This window comes from Phalangium opilio, unplaced genomic scaffold (genome assembly GCF_054372755.1).
Source record: "Phalangium opilio isolate 3A_F unplaced genomic scaffold, DU_Popi_V2 ptg001170l_1, whole genome shotgun sequence".
In the NCBI taxonomy this organism is placed as follows: Eukaryota; Metazoa; Arthropoda; class Arachnida; order Opiliones; family Phalangiidae; genus Phalangium; species Phalangium opilio.
Window position 1 is genome coordinate 6,526,372 of NW_028324255.1, and position 16,490 is coordinate 6,542,861.

Sequence of the window (16,490 nt, forward strand, 5' to 3'; positions counted from 1 at the left end):
TCCACTTGGACACCAGTCTGTACAGCTGGCTTCTACTCCATCGTCATCGTTGGGTTTAAGACATTCGCGGCGATCAGCTAGGGTTACGAGAAACGTCTAGCCTCCCTAGGGTGGGTTGTCCACCAAAGGTTTTCGCAATTGCGGTTGTTCTTGCTTTTAGCTGTAGTTCGACACCCTTATATACTACCTATTTGAGTAAGGTAATGCAACCGGCGTATGCTTCATTTCAAACGCCAATATTAGTCAAGTCTCTCAAGAATGTCTAATTGTTCTTTATCAACGCGATGTAACGCTCAATAAGGCGAACAACTAACGAAGAAAATATTTAATATTAATTATATTTATTTTAATATTTAAGATAATCTTGTTTCTCAACTCAAAATTAAAACGGAAAGAGTTAAAAAGCAGTCTATGTTTTAGTCTGTGTATGTCCGTCCGTTAGTGCATCGCGTTAGCAGTTCGCTTTGTTTTGTGGAAAGAAATCCTACAAAACCTTAATATTTGGTTTTCTCATAATGTATAATTAATATATGGAAATATTTTTCGTAATTTCGATGCCTTTAGTGGTTTTGTAGCTATAAAGCTCTGTTTCATTTTGATATCCCAAGAACTTTTTTTAATATTATTATTTGAAATCGATGTTTATATATTACTTAAGCTATACTACATCTGTTTATAGCATAATCCTTTCTAAAGTGATTTCAAGAAGAACGCCACTATATTGGTCAAATGAACTTTCATCTGTCAATAGGCCTAGTGAACCATAAAGTAAACGCTAGGTTTTCGTTTCTGTAATGCAGAGACATTAACGGTTCAGAGTGAGCCGAAGTTAATTACACTTTTAAATAATCAGGCTAAGATTTTATAATCATGGTGGAAGTCTGGGCCGCGTTGAGCAGAGCTCAGCGCTGTTAGCAGTGTCCTACAGAACGGGATTTTGGTTATGAATTTTGACGGCACGGTGCTCAGCGTTGAGCCAGCGCGGTCACCAAAGAAAATAGTCAGGTTTTTGGATAACGTGACGTAAAACGCGTAGTTCTCAGCTTGGCGAAAAAAACATGGAGGAATTAATACAAATAGCTCTTGCTGATTCTGATCATAGAGACTAGAAACCCCAAGGAGTGGCAGGAATGCCTCAACTTGTTGCCCTTTTTCATGGTACACGCAACGGGTACACGGCGACTTCCGCTAAGCAAAATTAAACGGGCCGGAAGCTCTCATGTACCAATTTATGAGCAACATATTATTTGCGCTTGTAGAGCGGGGGACCTGCCACTCCTTGGGGTTTCTAGTCTCTATGTTCTGATGGGACTATAGCTATTTATTTGACGTGAAACCAGTTGATCACGCGAGAATTTTAAGAGATATGTTAGTTTCTATGTTTAATTATAAAAGTTGTTCTTATCTATCTCCATAAATATGTTATCATACAATTTTTGTTAAGCCTTTGTACCTTGCACGCTTTATTGCGCTAGCTTCATTTTTAAAACACCGATGACCGGAGAAAAGCTATGACGACAGATCTCACCGGTAAACGTTTTCCAAAATCCGCTGTCTTTTTTGGTGAGCTCTGCTGAACGCAGCCCAGATCAGTGAAAGGTCTGATCGTAATCGGATTATAGCTTCATGTTATCATGATTTTAATGGTGCACGTTTACTTTCAGTGTGTGTAGCCACAAATTAGCTTTGGTGTTATGTAACTTTAATCGTCATGTTGACAAACTAAGAAAATTGTTGAGGTGAAAGGAGAGGATAGTGTTTACATGGCAACCCTGTTGTGAATATGGCTTTGAACATAGAGGGTATACAGTTGAGGAGTAGCAAATTGGGCCTTTACAAACACGTAAAGGTAATATCCCTCCAAAGTTTTATCTCATCATTTCCCGTTTTTCCCCCATCGGATGATTTTAATGTGTACAAGTATATCCTTATTGGATGTAAAATGTCGTCTGATTTACAGTATATTTTCTATGCTTTGTATACTGCTTTAATATTTCATAAATTTTAACTTCAGTATTTGTTCATAAAAAAAAAAGAAACATTTCCATAACTGGGTAAATAAGTTTGTAGGTAGTCCTTCTCTTGACTCGGAGAGGTAATATTTTGGTTTTCCCAACTTGTTACGTCACATCTGAGACCTCACAACACCGCTCCCGGATGGGCTCGAACCACCAACCTATTGGTTAACAGCCGAACGCGCTAACCATTGCGCCACGGAAGCCCAAAAGTTAAATGCTCGTCAGGTATTGTGTAAAAACCTTGACTTTTTACGTCACATCTGAGACCTCACAACACCGCTCCCGGATGGGGTCGAACCACCAACCTACTGGTTAACAGCCGAACGCGCTAACCATTGCGCCACGGAAGCCCAAAAATTAAATGGTCGTCATTTATTGTGCAAAAACTTTGGCTTTCTACGTTACATTTGAGATCCCACAACACCGCTCCCGGATGGGCTCGAACCACCAACCTATTGGTTAACAGCCGAACGCGCTAACCATTGCGCCACGGAAGCCCAAAAGTTAAATGCTCGTCAGGTATTGTGTAAAAACCTTGACTTTTTACGTCACATCTGAGACCTCACAACACCGCTCCCGGATGGGCTCGAACCACCAACCTATTGGTTAACAGCCGAACGCGCTAACCATTGCGCCACGGAAGCCCAAAAGCTAAATGCTCGTCAGGTATTGTGCAAAAAACTTGACTTTCTACGTCACATCTGAGACCTCACAACACCGCTCCCGGATGGGCTCGAACCACCAACATATTGGTTAACAGCCGAACGCGCTAACCATTGCGCCACGGAAGCCCAAAAGTTAAATGCTCGTCAGGTATTGTGTAAAAACCTTGACTTTTTACGTCACATCTGAGACCTCACAACACCGCTCCCGGATGGGCTCGAACCACCAACCTATTGGTTAACAGCCGAACGCGCTAACCATTGCGCCACAGAAGCCCAAATGTTAAACGCTCGTCAGGTATTATGTAAAAACCTTGTTTTTCACGTCACATCTGAGACCTCACAACACCGCTCCCGGATGGGGTCAAACCACCACCCTATGGGTTAACAGCCGAACGCGCTAACCATTGCGCCACGGAAGCCCAAAAATTAAATGGTCGTCATTTATTGTGCAAAAACTTTGGCTTTCTACGTTACATTTCAGATCCCACAACACCGCTCCCGGGTGGGCTCGAACCACTAACCTTTTGGTTAACAGCCGAACGCGCTAACCATTGAGCCACGGAAGCTCAGAAATTAAATGGTTGTCAGGTATTGTGGAAAACCTTGACTTTTTACGTCACATCTGAGACCTCACAACACCGCTCCCGGATGAGCTCGAACCACCAACCTATTGGTTAACAGCCGAACGTGCTAACCATTGCGCCACGGAAGCCCAAAAATTAAGTGGTCGTCAGGTATTGTGGAAAAACATTGGCTTTCTACGTTACATTTGAGATCACACAACACCGCTCCCGGGTGGGCTCGAACCACCAACCTATTGGTTAACAGCCGAACGCGCTAACCATTGCGCCAAGGAAGCCCAAAATTTAAATGCTCGTCAGGTATTGTGTAAAAACCTTGACTTTTTACGTCACATCTGAGACCTCACAACACCGCTCCCGGATGGGCTCGAACCACCAACCTATTGCTTAACAGCCGAACGCGCTTACCATTGCGCCACGCAAGCCCAAAACCTAAATGCTCGTCAGGTATTGTGCAAAAAACTTGACTTTTTACGTCACATCTGAGACCTCACAACACCGCTCCCGGATGGGGTCGAACCACCAACCTATTGGTTAACAGCCGAACGCGCTAACCATTGCGCCACGGAAGCCCAAAAGTTAAATACTCGTCAGGTATTGTGTAAAAACCTTGACTTCTTACGTCACATCTGAGACCTCACAACACCGCTCCCGGATGGGCTCGAACCACCAACCTATTGGTTAACAGCCGATCGCGCTAACCATTGCGCCACGGAAGCCCAAAAGTTAAGTGCTCGTCAGGTATTGTGTAAAAACCTTGACTTTTTACGTCACATCTGAGACCTCACAACACCGCTCCCGGATGGGCTCGAACCACCAACCTATTGGTTAACAGCCGAACGCGCTAACCATTGAGCCACGGAAGCTCAGAAATTTAATGGTTGTCAGGTGTTGTGGAAAAACTTTGGCTTTCTACGTTACATTTGAGACCCCACAACACCTCTCCCGGGTGGGCTCGAACCACCAACCTTTCGATTAACAGCCGAACACGCTAACCATTGCGCCACGGAAGCCCAAAAGTTAAATGCTCGTTAGGTATTGTGTAAAAACCTTGACTTTTTACGTCACATCTGAGACCTCACAACACCGCTCCCGGATGGGCTCGAACCACCAACCTATTGGTTAACAGCCGAACGCGCTAACCATTGCGCCACGGAAGCCCAAAAGTTAAATGCTCGTCAGGTATTATGTAAAAACCTTGACTTTTTACGTCACATCTGAGACCTCACAACACCGCTCCCGGATGGGCTCGAACCACCAATCTATTGGTTAAAAGCCGAACGTGCTAACCATTGCGCCACGGAAGCCCAAAAATTAAATGGTCGTCAGGTATTGTAGAAAAACTTTGGCTTTCTACGTTACATTTGAGATCACACAACACCGCTCCCGGATGGGCTCGAACCACCAACCTATTGGTTAACAGCCGAACGCGCTAACCATTGCGCCACGGAAGCCCAAAAGTTTAGTGCTCGTCAGGTATTGTGTAAAAAACTTGACTTTTTACGTCACATCTGAGACCTCACAACACCGCTCCCGGATGGGCTCGAACCACCAACCTATTGGTTAACAGCCGAACGCGCTAACCATTGCGCCAAGGAAGCCCAAAATTTAAATGCTCGTCAGGTATTGTGTAAAAACCTTGACTTTTTACGTCACATCTGAGACCTCACAACACCGCTCCCGGATGGGCTCGAACCACCAACCTATTGCTTAACAGCCGAACGCGCTAACCATTGCGCCAAGGAAGCCCAAAATTTAAATGCTCGTCAGGTATTGTGTAAAAACCTTGACTTTTTACGTCACATCTGAGACCTCACAACACCGCTCCCGGATGGGCTCGAACCACCAACCTATTGCTTAACAGCCGAACGCGCTAACCATTGAGCCACGGAAGCTCAGAAGTTTAATGGTTGTCAGGTGTTGTGGAAAAACTTTGGCTTTCTACGTTACATTTGAGACCCCACAACACCTCTCCCGGGTGGGCTCGAACCACCAACCTTTCGATTAACAGCTGAACGCGCTAACCATTGCGCCACGGAATCCCAAAAATTAAATGCTCGTCAGGTATTGTGTAAAAACCTTGACTTTTTACGTCACATCTGAGACCTCACAACACCGCTCCCGGATGGGCTCGAACCACCAACCTATTGGTTAACAGCCGAACGCGCTAACCATTGCGCCACGGAAGCCCAAAAGTTAAATGCTCGTTAGGTATTGTGTAAAAACCTTGACTTTTTACGTCACATCTGAGACCTCACAACACCGCTCCCGGATGGGCTCGAACCACCAACCTATTGGTTAACAGCCGAACGCGCTAACTATTGCGCCACGGAAGCCCAAAAGTTAAATGCTCGTCAGGTATTATGTAAAAACCTTGACTTTTTACGTCACATCTGAGACCTCACAACACCGCTCCCGGATGGGGTCGAACCACCAACCTATTGGTTAACAGCCGAACGCGCTAACCATTGAGCCACGGAAGCTCAGAAATTAAATGGTTGTCAGGTATTGTGGAAAACCTTGCCTTTTTACGTCACATCTGAGACCTCACAACACCGCTCCCGGATGGGCTCGAACCACCAACCTATTGGTTAACAGCCGAACGCGCTAACCATTGCGCCACGGAAGCCCAAAAGTTAAATGCTCGTTAGGTATTGTGTAAAAACCTTGACTTTTTACGTCACATCTGAGACCTCACAACACCGCTCCCGGATGGGCTCGAACCACCAACCTATTGGTTAACAGCCGAACGCGCTAACCATTGAGCCACGGAAGCTCAGAAATTAAATGGTTGTCAGGTATTGTGGAAAACCTTGACTTTTTACGTCACATCTGAGACCTCACAACACCGCTCCCGGATGGGCTCGAACCACCAACCTATTGGTTAACAGCCGAACGCGCTAACCATTGCGCCAAGGAAGCCCAAAATTTAAATGCTCGTCAGGTATTGTGTAAAAACCTTGACTTTTTACGTCACATCTGAGACCTCACAACACCGCTCCCGGATGGGCTCGAACCACCAACCTATTGCTTAACAGCCGAACGCGCTAACCATTGCGCCACGGAAGCCCAAAACCTAAATGCTCGTCAGGTATTGTGCAAAAAACTTGACTTTTTACGTCACATCTGAGACCTCACAACACCGCTCCCGGATGGGGTCGAACCACCAACCTATTGGTTAACAGCCGAACGCGCTAACCATTGCGCCAAGGAAGCCCAAAATTTAAATGCTCGTCAGGTATTGTGTAAAAACCTTGACTTTTTACGTCACATCTGAGACCTAACAACACCGCTCCCGGATGGGCTCGAACCACCAACCTATTGGTTAACAGCCGAACGCGCTAACCATTGCGCCACGGAAGCCCAAAAGTTAAATACTCGTCAGGTATTGTGTAAAAACCTTGACTTTCTACGTTACATTTGAGATCACACAACACCGCTCCCGGGTGGGCTCGAACCACCAACCTATTGGTTAACAGCCGAACGCGCTAACCATTGCGCCAAGGAAGCCCAAAATTTAAATGCTCGTCAGGTATTGTGTAAAAACCTTGACTTTTTACGTCACATCTGAGACCTCACAACACCGCTCCCGGATGGGCTCGAACCACCAACCTATTGCTTAACAGCCGAACGCGCTAACCATTGCGCCACGGAAGCCCAAAACCTAAATGCTCGTCACTTATTGTGCAAAAAACTTGACTTTTTACGTCACATCTGAGACCTCACAACACCGCTCCCGGATGGGGTCGAACCACCAACCTATTGGTTAACAGCCGAACGCGCTAACCATTGCGCCACGGAAGCCCAAATGTTAAATACTCGTCAGGTATTGTGTAAAAACCTTGACTTCTTACGTCACATCTGAGACCTCACAACACCGCTCCCGGATGGGCTCGAACCACCAACCTATTGGTTAACAGCCGAACGCGCTAACCATTGCGCCACGGAAGCCCAAAAGTTAAGTGCTCGTCAGGTATTGTGTAAAAACCTTGACTTTTTACGTCACATCTGAGACCTCACAACACCGCTCCCGGATGGGCTCGAACCACCAACTTATTGGTTAACAGCCGAACGCGCTAACCATTGATCCACGGAAGCTCAGAAATTAAATGGTTGTCAGGTATTGTGGAAAAACTTTGGCTTTGTACGTTACATTTGAGACCCCACAACACCTTTCCCGGATGGGCTCGAACCACCAACCTATTGCTTAACAGCCGAACGCGCTAACCATTGCGCCACGGAAGCCCAAAACCTAAATGCTCGTCAGGTATTGTGTCAAAGCCTTGACTTTTTACGTCACATCTGAGACCTCACAACACCGCTCCCGGATGGGCTCGAACCACCAACCTATTGGTTAACATCCGAACGCGCTAACCATTGAGCCACGAAAGCTCAGAAATTAAATGGTTGTCAGGTGTTGTGGAAAAACTTTGGCTTTCTACGTTACATTTGAGACCCCACAACACCTCTCCGGATGGGCTCGAACCACTAACCTTTCGATTAACAGCTGAACGCTCTAACCATTGCGCCACGGAATCCCAAAAATTAAATGCTCGTCAGGTATTGTGTAAAAACCTTGACTTTTTACGTCACATCTGAGACCTAACAACACCGCTCCCGGATGGGCTCGAACCACCAACCTATTGGTTAACAGACGAACGCGCTAACCATTGCGCCACGGAAGCCCAAAAGTTAAATACTCGTCAGGTATTGTGTAAAAACCTTGACTTCTTACGTCACATCTGAGACCTCACAACACCGCTCCCGGATGGGCTCGAACCACCAACCTATTGGTTAACAGCCGAACGTGCTAACCATTGCGCCACGGAAGCCCAAAAATTAAATGGTCGTCAGGTATTGTGGAAAAACTTTGGCTTTCTACGTTACATTTGAGATCACACAACACCGCTCCCGGGTGGGCTCGAACCACCAACCTATTGGTTAACAGCCGAACGCGCTAACCATTGCGCCAAGGAAGCCCAAAATTTAAATGCTCGTCAGGTATTGTGTAAAAACCTTGACTTTTTACGTCACATCTGAGACCTCACAACACCGCTCCCGGATGGGCTCGAACCACCAACCTATTGGTTAACAGCCGAACGCGCTAACCATTGCGCCACGGAAGCCCAAAAGTTAAATACTCGTCAGGTATTGTGTAAAAACCTTGACTTCTTACGTCACATCTGAGACCTCACAACACCGCTCCCGGATGGGCTCGAACCACCAACCTATTGGTTAACAGCCGAACGCGCTAACCATTGCGCCACGGAAGCCCAAAAGTTAAATGCTCGTCAGGTATTGTGTAAAAACCTTGACTTTTTACGTCACATCTGAGACCTCACAACACCGCTCCCGGATGGGCTCGAACCACCAACCTATTGGTTAACAGCCGAACGCGCTAACCATTGAGCCACGGAAGCTCAGAAATTAAATGGTTGTCAGGTGTTGTGGAAAAACTTTGGCTTTCTACGTTACATTTGAGACCCCACAACACCTTTCCCGGGTGGGCTCGAACCACCAACCTTTCGATTAACAGCTGAACGCGCTATCCATTTTGCCACGGAATCCCAAAAATTAAATGCTCGCCAGGTATTGTGTAAAAACCTTGACTTTTTACGTCACATCTGAGACCTCACAACACCGCTCCCGGATGGGCTCGAACCACCAACCTATTGGTTAACAGCCGAACGCGCTAACCATTGCGCCACGGAAGCCCAAAAGTTAAATACTCGTCAGGTATTGTGTAAAAACCTTGACTTCTTACGTCACATCTGAGACCTCACAACACCGCTCCCGGATGGGTTCGAACCACCAACCTATTGGTTAACAGCCGAACGCGCTAACCATTGCGCCACGGAAGCACAAAAGTTAAATGCTCGTCAGGTATTGTGTAAAAACCTTGACTTTTTACGTCACATCTGAGACCTCACAACACCGCTCCCGGATGGGCTCGAACCACCAACCTATTGGTTAACAGCCGAACGCGCTAACCATTGCGCCACGGAAGCCCAAAAGTTAAATGCTCGTTAGGTATTGTGTAAAAACCTTGACTTTTTACGTCACCTCTGAGACCTCACAACACCGCTCCCGGATGGACTCGAACCACCAACCTATTGGTTAACAGCCGAACGCGCTAACCATTGCGCCACGGAAGCCCAAAAGTTAAATGCTCGTCAGGTATTATGTAAAAACCTTGACTTTTTACGTCACATCTGAGACCTCACAACACCGCTCCCGGATGGGGTCGAACCACCAACCTATTGGTTAACAGCCGAACGCGCTAACTATTGCGCCACGGAAGCCCAAAAATTAAATGGTCGTCAGGTATTGTGGAAAAACTTTGGCTTTCTACGTTACATTTGAGATCACACAACACCGCTCCCGGATGGGCTCGAACCACCAAACTATTGGTTAACAGCCGAACGCGCTAACCATTGATCCACGGAAGCTTAATAATTAAATGGTTGTCAGGTATTGTGGAAAAACTTTCGCTTTCTACGTTACATTTGAGACCCCACAACACCTTTCCCGGGTGGGCTCGAACCACCAACCTTTCGATTAACAGCTGAACGCGCTAACCATTGCGCCACGGAAGCCCAAAAATTAAATGTTCGTCAGGTATTGTGGAAAAACTTTGACTTTTTACGTAACATCTGAAACCTCACAGCACCGCTCCCGGGTGTGCTCGAACCACCAACCTTTCGGTTTACAGATGAACAGATGAACGCGATAACCATTGCGCAACGGAAGCCCAAAAATTAAATGGTCTTCAGTAATTGTGGAAAAACTTTGACTTTTTACGTTACTTATAAAACATAACACCAACGTTCCCGGGTGGGTTGAAACCACCAACCTTTCGGTAAACAGGTGAACGCGATAACCATTACGCCCCGGAAGCCCAAACTTATGACATTTACGCTACATCTGAGACCCCACAACACCTCTCCCGGGTGGGCTCAAACCACCAACCTTTCGAATAACAGCTGAACGCGCTAAAAATGCGCCACAGAAGCCCGAAAATTTAATGGTCGTCAGGTACTGTGTAAAAACTTTGGCTTTTTACGTTACATCTGAGGCCTCACAACACCGCTCCCGGGTGGGCTCGAACCACCAACCTATCGGTTAACAGCCGAACTCGCTATCCATTGAGCCACGGAAGTCCAAAAATTAAATGGTCTTCAGGTATTGTGGAAAAACTTTTATATTTTGGGTTACATTTGACACCTCACAACACCGCTCCCGGGTAGGCTTGAACCACCAACCTTTCGGTTAATAGATGAACGCGCTAACCATTGCGCCACGGAAGCCTAAAAATTAAATGGACGTCAGGTATTGTGGAAAAACTTTGGCTTTCTACGTTACATTTGAGATCACACAACACCGCTCACGGGTGGGCTCGAACCACCAACCTATTGGTTAACAGCCGAACGCGCTAACCATTGATCCACGGAAGCTCAGAAATTAAATGGTTGTCAGGTATTGTGGAAAAACTTTGGCTTTGTACGTTACATTTGAGACCCCACAACACCTTTCCCGGATGGGCTCGAACCACCAACCTATTGCTTAACAGCCGAACGCGCTAACCATTGCGCCACGGAAGCCCAAAAATTAAATGCTCGTCAGGTATTGTGTAAAAACCTTGACTTTTACGTCACATCTGAGACCTCACAACACCGCTCCCGGATGGGCTGAAACCACCAACCTTTCGGTTAACAGCGGAACGCGCTAACCATTGCGCCACGGAAGCCCAAAAATTAAATGTTCGTCAGGTATTGTGGAAAAACTTTGACTTTTTACGTAACATCTGAAACCTCACAGCACCGCTCCCGGGTGTGCTCGAACCACCAACCTTTCGGTTTACAGATGAACAGATGAACGCGATAACCATTGCGCAACGGAAGCCCAAAAATTAAATGGTCTTCAGTAATTGTGGAAAAACTTTGAATTTTTACGTTACTTATAAAACATAACACCAACGTTCCCGGGTGGGTTGGAACCACCAACCTTTCGGTAAACAAGTGAACGCGATAACCATTACGCCCCGGAAGCCCAAACTTATGACATTTACGCTACATCTGAGACCCCACAACACCTCTCCCGGGTGGGCTCAAACCACCAACCTTTCGAATAACAGCTGAACAGGCTAAAAATGCGCCACAGAAGCCCGAAAATTTAATGGTCGTCAGGTACTGTGTAAAAACTTTGGCTTTTTACGTTACATCTGAGGCCTCACAACACCGCTCCCGGGTGGGCTCGAACCACCAACCTATCGGTTAACAGCCGAACTCGCTATCCATTGAGCCACGGAAGTCCAAAAATTAAATGGTCTTCAGGTATTGTGGAAAAACCTTTATATTTTGGGTTACATTTGACACCTCACAACACCGCTCCCGGGTAGGCTTGAACCACCAACCTTTCGGTTAATAGACGAACGCGCTAACCATTGCGCCACGGAAGCCTAAAAATTAAATGGACGTCAGGTATTGTGGAAAAACTTTGACTTTTTACGTCACATCTGAGACCTCACAAAACCGCTCCCGGATGGGCTCGAACCACCAACCTTTCGGTTAACAGCCGAACGCGCTACCTTGGGCCACAGAAGCCCAAAAATTAAATGGTCGTCAGGTATTGTGCAAAAACACTGACTTTTTACGTTACATCTGAGACCTCACAACACCGCTCCCGGGTGGGCTCGAACCACCAACCTTTCGGTTAACAGCTGAACGCGATAACCATTGCGCAACGGAAGCCCAAAAATTAAATGGACGTCAGGTATTGTGGAAAAACTTTGGCTATTTATGTTACGTTTGAGATCTCACAACACCGCTCCCGGGTGGACTAGAACCACCAACCTTTCGGTTAACAGCCGAACGCGCTATAGAGTAGTGGCACTACATGTTAATTTCTCATAGAACATAACGTTGCCAAAGGTAGGGAGGTGCCATTACTCTATCCATTGAGCCACGGAAGTCCAAAAATTAAATGGTCTTCAGGTATTGTGGAAAAACTTTTATATTTTGGGTTACATCTGACACCTCACAACACCGCTCCTGGGTGGACTTGAACCACCAACCTTTCGGTTAACAGCGGAACGCGCTAAACATTGCGCCACGGAAGCCCAAAAATTAAATGTTCGTCAGGTATTGTGGAAAAACACTGACTTTTTACGTTACATTTGAGATCTCACAACACCGCTCCCGGATGGGCTCGAACCACCAACCTTTCGGATAACAGCCGAACGCGCTAACCATTGCGCCACGGAAGCCCATAAATTAAATGGTCGTCAGGTATTGTTGAAAAACTTTGGCTTTTTACGTTACATTTGAGATCTCGCAACACCGCTCCCGGATGGACTCGAACCACCAACCTTTCGGATAACAGCAGAACGCGCTAACCATTGCTCCACGGAAGCCCAAGAATTAAATGGTCGTCAGGTTTTGTGGAAAAACTTTGACTTTTTACGTCACATCTGAGACCTCACAACACCGCTCCCGGATGGGCTCGAACCACCAACCTTTCGGTTAACAGCCGAACGCGCTAACCATTGCGCCACGGAAGCCCAAAAATTGAATGGTCTTCAGGTATTGTGGAAAAACTTTGGCTTTTTACGTTACATTTGAGATCTCAAAACACCGCTCCCGGGTGGACTAGAACCACCAACCTTTCGGTTAACAGCCGAACGCGCTATCCATTGAGCCACGGAAGTCCAAAAATTAAATGGTCTTCAGGTATTGTGGAAAAACTTTTATATTTTGGGTTACAACTGACACCTCACAACACCGCTCCCGGGTGGGCTCGAACCACCAACCTTTCGGTTAACAGCTGAACGCGATAACCATTGCGCAACGGAAGCCCAAAAATTAAATGGACGTCAGGTATTGTGGAAAAACTATGACTTTTTACGTCACAACTGAGACCTCACAGCACCGCTCCCGGGTGTGCTCGAACCACCAACCTTTCGGTTTACAGATGAACAGATGAACGCGATAACCATTGCGCAACGGAAGCCCAAAAATTAAATGGTCTTCAGTAATTGTGGAAAAACTTTGACTTTTTACGTTACTTATAAAACATAACACCAACGTTCCCGGGTGGGTTGGAACCACCAACCTTTCGGTAAACAAGTGAACGCGATAACCATTACGCCCCGGAAGCCCAAACTTATGACATTTACGCTACATCTGAGACCCCACAACACCTCTCCCGGGTGGGCTCAAACCACCAACCTTTCGAATAACAGCTGAACGCGCTAAAAATGCGCCACAGAAGCCCGAAAATTTAATGGTCGTCAGGTACTGTGTAAAAACTTTGGCTTTTTACGTTACATCTGAGGCCTCACAACACCGCTCCCGGGTGGGCTCGAACCACCAACCTATCGGTTAACAGCCGAACTCGCTATCCATTGAGCCACGGAAGTCCAAAAATTAAATGGTCTTCAGGTATTGTGGAAAAACCTTTATATTTTGGGTTACATTTGACACCTCACAACACCGCTCCCGGGTAGGCTTGAACCACCAACCTTTCGGTTAATAGACGAACGCGCTAACCATTGCGCCACGGAAGCCTAAAAATTAAATGGACGTCAGGTATTGTGGAAAAACTTTGACTTTTTACGTCACATCTGAGACCTCACAAAACCGCTCCCGGATGGGCTCGAACCACCAACCTTTCGGTTAACAGCCGAACGCGCTACCTTGGGCCACAGAAGCCCAAAAATTAAATGGTCGTCAGGTATTGTGCAAAAACACTGACTTTTTACGTTACATCTGAGACCTCACAACACCGCTCCCGGGTGGGCTCGAACCACCAACCTTTCGGTTAACAGCTGAACGCGATAACCATTGCGCAACGGAAGCCCAAAAATTAAATGGACGTCAGGTATTGTGGAAAAACTTTGGCTATTTATGTTACGTTTGAGATCTCACAACACCGCTCCCGGGTGGACTAGAACCACCAACCTTTCGGTTAACAGCCGAACGCGCTATAGAGTAGTGGCACTACATGTTAATTTCTCATAGAACATAACGTTGCCAAAGGTAGGGAGGTGCCATTACTCTATCCATTGAGCCACGGAAGTCCAAAAATTAAATGGTCTTCAGGTATTGTGGAAAAACTTTTATATTTTGGGTTACATCTGACACCTCACAACACCGCTCCTGGGTGGACTTGAACCACCAACCTTTCGGTTAACAGCGGAACGCGCTAAACATTGCGCCACGGAAGCCCAAAAATTAAATGTTCGTCAGGTATTGTGGAAAAACACTGACTTTTTACGTTACATTTGAGATCTCACAACACCGCTCCCGGATGGGCTCGAACCACCAACCTTTCGGATAACAGCCGAACGCGCTAACCATTGCGCCACGGAAGCCCAAAAATTAAATGGTCGTCAGGTATTGTTGAAAAACTTTGGCTTTTTACGTTACATTTGAGATCTCGCAACACCGCTCCCGGATGGACTCGAACCACCAACCTTTCGGATAACAGCAGAACGCGCTAACCATTGCTCCACGGAAGCCCAAGAATTAAATGGTCGTCAGGTTTTGTGGAAAAACTTTGACTTTTTACGTCACATCTGAGACCTCACAACACCGCTCCCGGATGGGCTCGAACCACCAACCTTTCGGTTAACAGCCGAACGCGCTAACCATTGCGCCACGGAAGCCGAAAAATTGAATGGTCTTCAGGTATTGTGGAAAAACTTTGGCTTTTTACGTTACATTTGAGATCTCAAAACACCGCTCCCGGGTGGACTAGAACCACCAACCTTTCGGTTAACAGCCGAACGCGCTATCCATTGAGCCACGGAAGTCCAAAAATTAAATGGTCTTCAGGTATTGTGGAAAAACTTTTATATTTTGGGTTACAACTGACACCTCACAACACCGCTCCCGGGTGGGCTCGAACCACCAACCTTTCGGTTAACAGCTGAACGCGATAACCATTGCGCAACGGAAGCCCAAAAATTAAATGGACGTCAGGTATTGTGGAAAAACTATGACTTTTTACGTCACAACTGAGACCTCACAACACCGCTCCCGAATGGGCTCGAACCACCAACCTTTCGATTAATAGCCGAACGCGCTAACCATTAAGCCACGGAAGCTCAGAAATTAAATGGATGTCAGGTATTGTGGAAAACTTATGACATTTACGCTACATCTGAGACCCCACAACACCTCTCCCGGGTGGGCTCAAACCACAAACCTTTCGAATAACAGCCGAACGCGCTAAAAATGCGCCACAGAAGCCCGAAAATTTAATGGTCGTCCGGTACTGTGTAAAAACTTTGGCTTTTTACGTTACATCTGAGACCTTACAACACCGCTCCCGGGTGAACTCGAACCACTAACCATTCGGTTAACTGCCGAACGCGCTAACCATTGCGCAACTGAAGCCCAAAAATTAAATGGTCGTCAGGTATTGTTGAAAAACTTTGGCTTTTTACGTTACATTTGAGATCTCGCAACACCGCTCCCGGATGGACTCGAACCACCAACCTTTCGGATAACAGCAGAACGCGCTAACCATTGCTCCACGGAAGCCCAAGAATTAAATGGTCGTCAGGTATTGTGGAAAAACTATGACTTATTACGTTACTTATCAAACTTACCACAACCTTTCCGATAACAGCCGAACGAGCTGAAAATGCGCCACAGAAGCCCGGAAATTGAATGGTCGTCAGGTATTGTGGAAAAACTTTGACTTTTTACATAACATCTGAAACCTCACAGCACCGCTCCTGGGTGGGCTCGAACCACCAACCTTTCAGTTAACAGATGAACAGATGAACGCGATAACCATTGCGCAACGGAAGCCCAAAAATTAAATGGTCTTCAGTAATTGTGGAAAAACTTTGACTTTTTACGTTACTTATAAAACTTAACACCAACGTTCCCGGGTGGGCTGGAACCACCAACCTTTCGGTAAACAGGTGAACGCGATAACCATTGCGCCCCGGAAGCCTAAAAATTAAATGGACGTCAGGTATTGTGGAAAACCTTTGGCTTTTTACGTTACATCTGAGACCTCACAACACCGCTCCCGGGTGGGCTCGAACCACTAACCTTTCGGTTAACTGCCGAACGCGCTACCCATTGCGCAACTGAAGCCCAAAAATTGAATGGTCTTCAGGTATTGTGGAAAAACTTTGGGTTTTTACGTTACATTTGAGATCTCACAACACCGCTCCCGGGTGGACTCGAACCACCAACCTTTCGGTTAAC

At 46.4% G+C, this 16,490-nt stretch overlaps 4 non-coding genes across 4 annotated transcripts; all 4 read right to left on the reverse strand.

Moving 5' to 3' along the window:
• Positions 1-10,498: 10,498 nt before the first annotated feature.
• TRNAN-AUU (transfer RNA asparagine (anticodon AUU)) lies at positions 10,499-10,571 on the reverse strand. Its single transcript has one exon. It is a non-coding gene; the product is annotated as a tRNA-Asn (tRNA).
• A 1,078-nt stretch (positions 10,572-11,649) lies between these two features.
• Positions 11,650-11,722, reverse strand: TRNAN-AUU (transfer RNA asparagine (anticodon AUU)). The gene has a single exon. It is a non-coding gene; the product is annotated as a tRNA-Asn (tRNA).
• A 2,033-nt stretch (positions 11,723-13,755) lies between these two features.
• TRNAN-AUU (transfer RNA asparagine (anticodon AUU)) lies at positions 13,756-13,828 on the reverse strand. Its single transcript has one exon. It is a non-coding gene; the product is annotated as a tRNA-Asn (tRNA).
• A 1,469-nt stretch (positions 13,829-15,297) lies between these two features.
• Positions 15,298-15,370, reverse strand: TRNAN-AUU (transfer RNA asparagine (anticodon AUU)). Its single transcript has one exon. It is a non-coding gene; the product is annotated as a tRNA-Asn (tRNA).
• Between the last annotated feature and the right edge of the window lie 1,120 nt (positions 15,371-16,490).